Here is an 8,537-nt window from a genome sequence, read left to right on the forward strand (position 1 = left end):
TCCTGAGAAAGCACTGTTGCACTTCAGGAAGGAACTTAGATCTAAAAAGCCTTTTGTGTAGGTTCACTGGTGTCAATGTGCTTTGTACTGTTACCCATTATTACAAGGAAATCTCAACCTTGAGCCTTTAATAAACTACTTTTTATTTTCTCCCATATTTGCCTCAGACTGTTTCCCTATAAATGGACCTAGAACCTGTGGTTACTGTTGGCCTAAATATTAGGCTACGTCTAGATATTACACTAGGCCTTATACAAAATCAGATGATAAAATTAAAATGGAAACAGGTGACATTTGAAAGAATTACTTTTATTTGTTGGCTATGCACAAAATATTGTGTTACAATTACTGTTGGTATTTGCTCAGAGAATTAAAAGTAGCCAATGTTGGCCACACACATGATAATAAGCCTCCTCCGAAATACAGTGAACACTCACAAGAGGGTAGCGTTGAGCTCTTATCAATCCAAGGCTATACAGACGAAGGTCAGGTGATGAACGAAACAACTAAATAAATGTCACCATTCACATGTCACATTACGCTGTCCAGTGTCCACCGTGCCTCCGTCAGAGGGCTATTCCATCTCTCTCTCTCTCTGCACCCTGGGTCGATGATCGACCAAGGACTGGAAGATGGAATATCTTCTCACAGTCATGACGATGCTCTCTGAATAAGGCAATAGACAGATAGTAAAATAATGTTGTATAGCCAAATGCATTGCATTATCCCATGTATTCTTCACAGAAGGCTACAAACAAACAAAAAATATTTGAGCAGCAATGAACGGGGTTCACAGGATGACAGAAAGGACACAAGACCAGTTGGATAACAAAGTAAGCACTATATTGTGTAGGAACTAGCTTCCTTTATGTGCAAACAGTGAAAGCATTACATTTTACATTACATTTTAGTCATTTAGCAGACGCTCTTATCCAGTTAGTGAGTGTATACATTTTATTTTTTAGTATGTTTCTTTAAATTAAAAAAAATAATAATTATACTGGCCCCCCGTGGGAATCGAACCCACAACCCTGGCGTTGCAAACGCCATGCTCTACCAACTGAGCTACATCCATGCCGGCCATTCCCTCCCCTACCCTGGACGACGCTGGGCCAATTGTGCGCCGCCCCATGGGTCTCCCGGTCGCGGCCGGCTACGACAGAGCCTGGATTCGAACCAGGATCTCTAGTGGCACATAAATACCACAAGGATGATGTTTAATCTAGAGCTGTAGGTTGCATCTTTGAATGCAGCAGGTAATCATTCTTAAGGTCATTACTTAATGTATTGAGTTGATATAGAAATATGAATATTATAATATATATATATATATATATATATATATATATATATATATATATATATATATATATATATATATATATATATATATATATATATACAGTGCATTCGGAAAGTATTCAGATCCCTTGACTTTTTCCACATTTTATTAAGTTACAGCCTTATTTAAAATTGATTAAATAAAAACATTTCCTCATCAATCTACACACAATACCCCATAATGACAAATCGAAAACAGGTTTTTAGAATTTTAAATATTTAAATATTTAAACAGAACTACCTTATTTAAATAGGTATTCAGACCCTTTGCTATGTGACTTGAAATTGAGCTCAGGTGTATCCTGTTTCCATTGATCATCCTTGATGTTTCTACAACTTGATTATATATATATATATATATATATATATATATATACACTACCATTCAAAAGTTTGGGGTCACTTAGAAATGTCCTTGTATTCGAAAGAAAAGCAATTTTTTTGTCCATTAAAATAACAAACAAATAACTTTCTTCTGAAACTCGTGAGTCTATTCTTGTTCTGAGAAATGAAGGCTATTTCATGCGAGAAATTGCCAAGAAACTGAAGATCTCGTACAACGCTGTATACTACTCCCTTCACAGAACAGTGCAAACTAGAGTAATACACAGTGTTGTACAAGATCTTCAGTTTCTTCGCAATTTCTCGCATGGAATAGCCTTCATTTCTCAGAACAAGAATAGACTGGCGAGTTTCAGAAGAAAGTTATTTGTTTCTGGCCATTTTGATCTTGTAATCGAACCCACAATTGCTGATGTTATATAAATAAATTGATTTGCATTTTAATGAGGGAAATAAGTATTTGACCCCCTCTCAATCAGAAAGATCTCTGGCTCCCAGGTGCCTTTTATACAGGTAACGAGCTGAGATTACGAGCACACTATTAAAGGGAGTGCTCCTAATCTCAGCTTGTTACCTGTTTAAAAGACACCTGTCCACAGAAGCAATCAATCAATCAGATTCCAAACTCTCCACCATGGCCAAGACCAAAGAGCTCAAGGATGTCAGGGACAAGATTGTAGACCTACACAATGTTAGAATGGGCTACAAGACCATCGCCAAGCAGCTTGGTGAGAAGGTGACAACAGTTGGTGCGATTACAGTGGGGGAAAAATGTATTTAGTCAGCCACCAAATGTGCAAGTTCTCCCACTTAAAAAGATGAGAGAGGCCTGTAATTTTCATCATAGGTACACGTCAACTATGACAGACAAAATGAGAAAAATAAATCCAGAAAATCACATTGTAGGATTTTTAATGAATTTATTTGCAAATTATGGTGGAAAATAGGTATTTGGTCAATAACAAAAATGTCTCAATACTTTGTTATATACCCTTTGTTGGCAATGACACAGGTCAAACATTTTCTGTAAGTCTTCACAAGGTTTTCACACACTGTTGCTGGTATTTTGGCCCATTCCTCCATGCAGATCTCCTCTAGAGCAGTGATGTTTTGGGGCTGTCGCTGGGCAACACGGACTTTCAACTCCCTCCAAAGATTTTCTATGGGGTTGAGATCTGGAGACTGGCTAGGCCACTCCAGGACCTTGAAATGCTTCTTACGAAGCCACTCCTTCGTTGCCCGGGCGGTGTGTTTGGGATCATTGTCATGCTGAAAGACCCAGCCACGTTTCATCTTCAATGCCCTTGCTGATGGAAGGAGGTTTTCACTCAAAATCTCACGATACATGGCCCCATTCATTCTTTCCTTTACACGGATCAGTCATCCTGGTCCCTTTGCAGAAAAACAGCCCCAAAGCATGATGTTTCCACCCCCATGCTTCACAGTAGGTATGGTGTTCTTTGGATGCAACTCAGCATTCTTTGTCCTCCAAACACGACGAGTTGAGTTTTTACCAAAAAGTTATATTCTGGTTTTATCTGACCATATGACATTCTCCCAATCCTCTTCTGGATCATCCAAATGCACTCTAGCAAACTTCAGACGGGCCTGGACATGTACTGGCTTAAGCAGGGGGACACGTCTGGCACTGCAGGATTTGAGTCCCTGGCGGCGTAGTGTGTTACTGATGGTAGGCTTTGTTACTTTGGTCCCAGCTCTCTGCAGGTCATTCACTAGGTCCCCCCGTGTGGTTCTGGGATTTTTGCTCACCGTTCTTGTGATCATTTTGACCCCACGGGGTGAGATCTTGCGTGGAGCCCCAGATCGAGGGAGATTATCAGTGGTCTTGTATGTCTTCCATTTCCTAATAATTGCTCCCACAGTTGATTTCTTCAAACCAAGCTGCTTACCTATTGCAGATTCAGTCTTCCCAGCCTGGTGCAGGTCTGCAATTTTGTTTCTGGTGTCCTTTGACAGCTCTTTGGTCTTGGCCATAGTGGAGTTTGGAGTGTGACTGTTTGAGGTTGTGGACAGGTGTCTTTTATACTGATAACAAGTTCAAACAGGTGCCATTAATACAGGTAACGAGTGGAGGACAGAGGAGCCTCTTAAAGAAGAAGTTACAGGTCTGTGAGAGCCAGAAATCTTGCTTGTTTGTAGGTGACCAAATACTTATTTTCCACCATAATTTGCAAATAAATTCATAAAAAACCCTACAATGTGATTTTCTGGATTTTTTTTCCTCAATTTGTCTGTCATAGTTGACGTGTACCTATGATGAAAATTACACAATTGGACAATTACTTGCACAATTGGTGGCTGACTAAATACTTTTTTTCCCCACTGTATTTGCAAATGGAAGAAACACAAAATAACTGTCAATCTCCCTAGGCCTGGGGCTCCATGCAATATCTCACCTCGTGGAGTTGCAATGATCATGAGAACGGTGAGGAATCAGCCCAGAACTACACGGGAGGATCTTGTCAATGATCTCAAGGCAGCTGGGACCATAGTCACCAAGAAAACAATTGTTAACACACAACGCTGTGAAAGACTGAAATCCTGCAGCGTCCGCAAGGTCCCGCTGCTCAAGAAAGCACATATACATGCCCGTCTGAAGTTTGCCAATGAACATCTGAATGATTCAGAGGAGAACTGGGTGAAAGTGTTGTGGTCAGATGAGACCAAAATGGAGCTCTTTGGCATCAACTCAACTCGCTGTGTTTGGAGGAGGAGGAATGCTGCCTATGACCCCAAGAACACCATCCCCACCGTCAAACATGGAGGTGGAAACATTATGCTTTGGGGGTGTTTTTCTGCTAAGGGGACAGGACAACTTCACCGCATCAAAGGGACGATGGACGGGGCCATGTACCGTCAAATCTTGGGTGAGAACCACCTTCCCTCAGCCAGGGCATTGAAAATGGGTCGTGGATGGGTATTCCAGCATGACAATGACCCAAAACACACGGCCAAGGCAACAAAGGAGTGGCTCAAGAAGAAGCACATTAAGGTCCTGGAGTGGCCTAGCCAGTCTCCAGACCTTAATCCCATAGAAAATCTGTGGAGGGAGCTGAAGGTTCGAGTTGCCAAACGTTAGGCTCGAAACCTTAATGACTTGGAGAAGATCTGCAAAGAGGAGTGGGACAAAATCCCTCCTGAGATGTGTGCAAACCTGGTGGCCAACTACAAGAAACGTCTGACCTCTGTGATTGCCAACAAGGGTTTTGCCACCAAGTACTAAGTCATGTTTTGCAGAGGGGTCAAATACTTATTTCCCTCATTAAAATGCAAATCAATTTATAAAAATTTTTACATTCGTTTTTCTGGATTTTGTTGTTGTTATTCTGTCTCTCACTGTTCAAATAAATCTACCATTAACATTATAGACTGATAATTTCTTTGTCAATGGGCAAACGTACAAAAAATATTTTTTCCCCTCACTGTATATATATATAGATATATATATATATATACACTGAATGCACAAGAAGCAGGACTTCTAGTTTCTCATTTTCACTAATATTCACTAATTCCTCTGAATAATTTAAATATAACATTAATTTGCATGAGACAAAGTCCACTTGATCAATAGTTATTGCTCTAGTATCCTATGGTGCCACCGGTGCCAATGACATCTATTGTGCGACCAACTGGCCTGGTGCAGCCATCTAAGGTTACAGTGACTTTATATTTACACAGCTTCTAAGGACATATACATAATGTTGACATACCAAATTTCATGGCCCTTTGTCCATTGGTTCAGTTCTTATAGCCCTGGTGTGATTTGGTGCCATCTAGTGGTGTAGCGTGGCCGACTTTGAATGCAGCAACTAATCATTCTCAAATTCATTGGAGACTAATTCCTTGAGTCTATATACCCATTCTGGAGTCAATCAGACTTATGGTTCATGAGAATAAGATTTTTTACAAGTATTTTTATCATTGGCATATGTGCTACCGTGCATGTAGAGGTACAGTGCGGCCATATTTGAATGCAGCAACTATTTTTCTCAAAACCATTAAAGACTGGTGTAATGAGTCTAAATAAAACATCTGGAGTGAATCTGACGTATGGTTGCTTATGATTTTGATCATTAACATTTCAAATGCAAAGAATTACTTGTTAGTGGTTAACTCTTTTTATATCAATGCCAAATTCAGGGTGATTCATCTTGGGGATGTCCATGATAGCGATGACAATTTTCAAGTTGATAGGCCACTGTGGCGTAGATTGACAGTGGTTTAAATGGACACATATTTTTTGGGTATTATCTCAAATTAAGTTAAGACATGTACCATGTGCCTACATTCCAAATTTGATGTCATTTGGTCCTATGGCTCATGAGAATATTTTTTAAAGCATTTTTTGTATATTTGAGCATATTAGTGTATGTGCTAATATACATCTTCTGGCGTAGTGTGGCCATCTTTGAATGCATCAACGTTATTTTCTCAAACTTTTTAGGGACTATTGTGATGAGTCCAAATACCAAATTTGGAGTGAATCTGACTTTTAGTCCATGAGAAGAAGATATTTTATGATTATTTTAAGCATTAGCATTACATAGTCAAAAAAGTGAATTGTCAGTGGTTTCCTTATTTTTTAAAGATATCAATGCCAAACTTAACATGGTTCATCATGGTAATGGCTTTGATGACTCTAAAAAGATTCAAGTTGATAGACCATGATTATTGATAGGCCATGTTAGGCCTGATTTCCTGATTTATCAATAACTCAGTCATCTCTTAACCAATCCCTTAGCTTTTCTCAAACTAAGTTAAGATATGTACCATGGGCCTACATACTAAATTGGGTGGTATTTGGCTTCTTGTGTTTCATGGGAATATGTTTTTTAAATGTTTCCCGAAATTTCCAAGACGGAGGAAATCTATCCTGATGGACTTTATGGGTCCTTGAGGCAGATTGGTTCAGCATAAGGAAAGACACCTACATACAAAATGTAAAGTCCCTAGGTCAAACGGGCCTTCAAATATGAGGGTTTACGTGAGACTGCTTATAAGAGCGCCACCTATAGGCCAATCGGTGCCATTCTTTTTGACCAAGTTACTCATGGCCTCTAGTTTCTTTGTGCCAAATTAGAAAACAAGTTACCAATCTCTGCTTGAGTTATTTGACCATGTCAAGAGAAGCAAATGATAAGAATACAGAAAATAACAATATGTTTCAACCCCTAAAAACAGGGAGAAGAAAAGAAAATATGTGAAGGGTTGACTCACTTTTGTATTCAGCCACTAATGTAGGTGCGGTAGCATTCCTTCTTAACTTGTTTCCAACTCTTCTCAGCCCCATGTTCTCTAACTCCAATTTCCGGATTTCCAACCGCATTTCTATGATTACCTGCGCGAGTCTCCGTTCATTATCCATGGTGCTGAAACGACTAACTTTTGTCCGCGCGTAAAGTGCCATTGGGATTGACTATCTAACCCTTAGCCACTTGCCTCACCTGACCTGGTAAATAGATACCATGCTCTCCTAAACTGTTTTCCTCTGTACATACACTATTTCAGTCACATGGTAGGCCTAGTTTTTCCTCCCCTCATCTCTGTTGTCATAGTCGCGCGCACACCCGGTTCATGATCCATGTGGAGCAACCTTTTCTTTCTCTCACTTTAAAAAAAAATGAACAAAACAAACGATTACCCTGTCATCGCACCATTAATAACACAGCCACATGACGTAGGCCAACTAGCGTCATTTTCTTCTCTGAGACCCGATGCCTCCCATTTTCTCTGCGACAGTTAAATATTTATCCGTTCTGTCAGAAGCAATAGGCAATCCAGTACGGGTCAGTGACACGTAGGACCACACTGCAATGTTGTGGTGATTCAATTCAATCACTTTCGTTTTCTGTCTCTTGTTTACTGTCGTCTGGCATTCACCTGCATCTGTATGCTCTCCATCCGTTCCAGGAACTAAAACTACTTTTCACAAACAGCTAGAACTACTTAGTTGATTCTTATACTAGGAAATGTGTATACGTTTTTAACCTTTTGTAGACAATTTTCTTGCAGGCCTAGAAAGTCTCTATCAACTTTTAAAAGTTGTTAAAAATAGGGACTTTTCCATTAGATCTAGGTCAAACTCCTCTCCCCATTCAGTTTCAAAACGGATCCTTGAGAAGTCAAAAACACGTTTTCCAGTTCCCACACTGTTATCCTTATCTGCTGTTACATACACTGAGTGTACAAAACATTAGGAACACCTGCTCTTTCCATGACATAGACTGGCCAGGTGAATCCAGATGAAAGCTATGATCCCTTATTGATGTCACCTGTTTAATTCAATTCAATCAGTGTAGATGAAGGGGAGATGACAGGTTAAAGAAGGATTTTTAAGCCTTGAGACAATTGAAACATGGATTGTGTACGTGTGACATTCAGAGGGTGAATGGGCAAGACAAAAGATTTAAGTGCCTTTGAACGGGGTATGGTAGTACGTGCCAGGCGCACCGGTTTGAGTGGGTCAAGAACTGCAACGCTGCTGGGTTTTTCACACTCAACAGTTTCCCGTGTGTATCAAGAATGGTCCACCACCCAAAGGACATCCAGCCAACTTGACACAGGACAGCAGCCATGTGAACTGTGCTGAGAGTTACTTGGGAGGTTTCTGGGACAACGAGTGCTACAGCCAGAAGAGACCGTCTAGGAGGGACATTGGAGTGCTCTGGTTGAGAAGAGGCTGTCTGAAGGCGTCGAGCGATTGACATGAAGATACGACCTGTCAGTCAAACAGAGTCTTTCTAAGTCCCTGCATCTTTCACATTGTAGTCATAGACATTACTGTGTCATATTCCTCAAAGTAAGCAGTGATACTGCACTACAGTTTAGGC

General features: G+C 40.2%; 1 long non-coding RNA gene across 1 annotated transcript; it reads right to left on the minus strand.

Annotated features, from left to right (window-relative positions):
* Positions 1-288: 288 nt before the first annotated feature.
* Positions 289-7,300, minus strand: LOC311150731. The gene is made up of 2 exons (XR_014615134.1): positions 6,925-7,300; positions 289-666 (listed from the first exon to the last, which is right to left on the minus strand). It is a non-coding gene; the product is annotated as an uncharacterized lncRNA (long non-coding RNA).
* Between the last annotated feature and the right edge of the window lie 1,237 nt (positions 7,301-8,537).

Source organism: Coregonus lavaretus (assembly GCF_964263955.1).
Source record: "Coregonus lavaretus genome assembly, chromosome: 23".
In the NCBI taxonomy this organism is placed as follows: Eukaryota; Metazoa; Chordata; class Actinopteri; order Salmoniformes; family Salmonidae; genus Coregonus; species Coregonus lavaretus.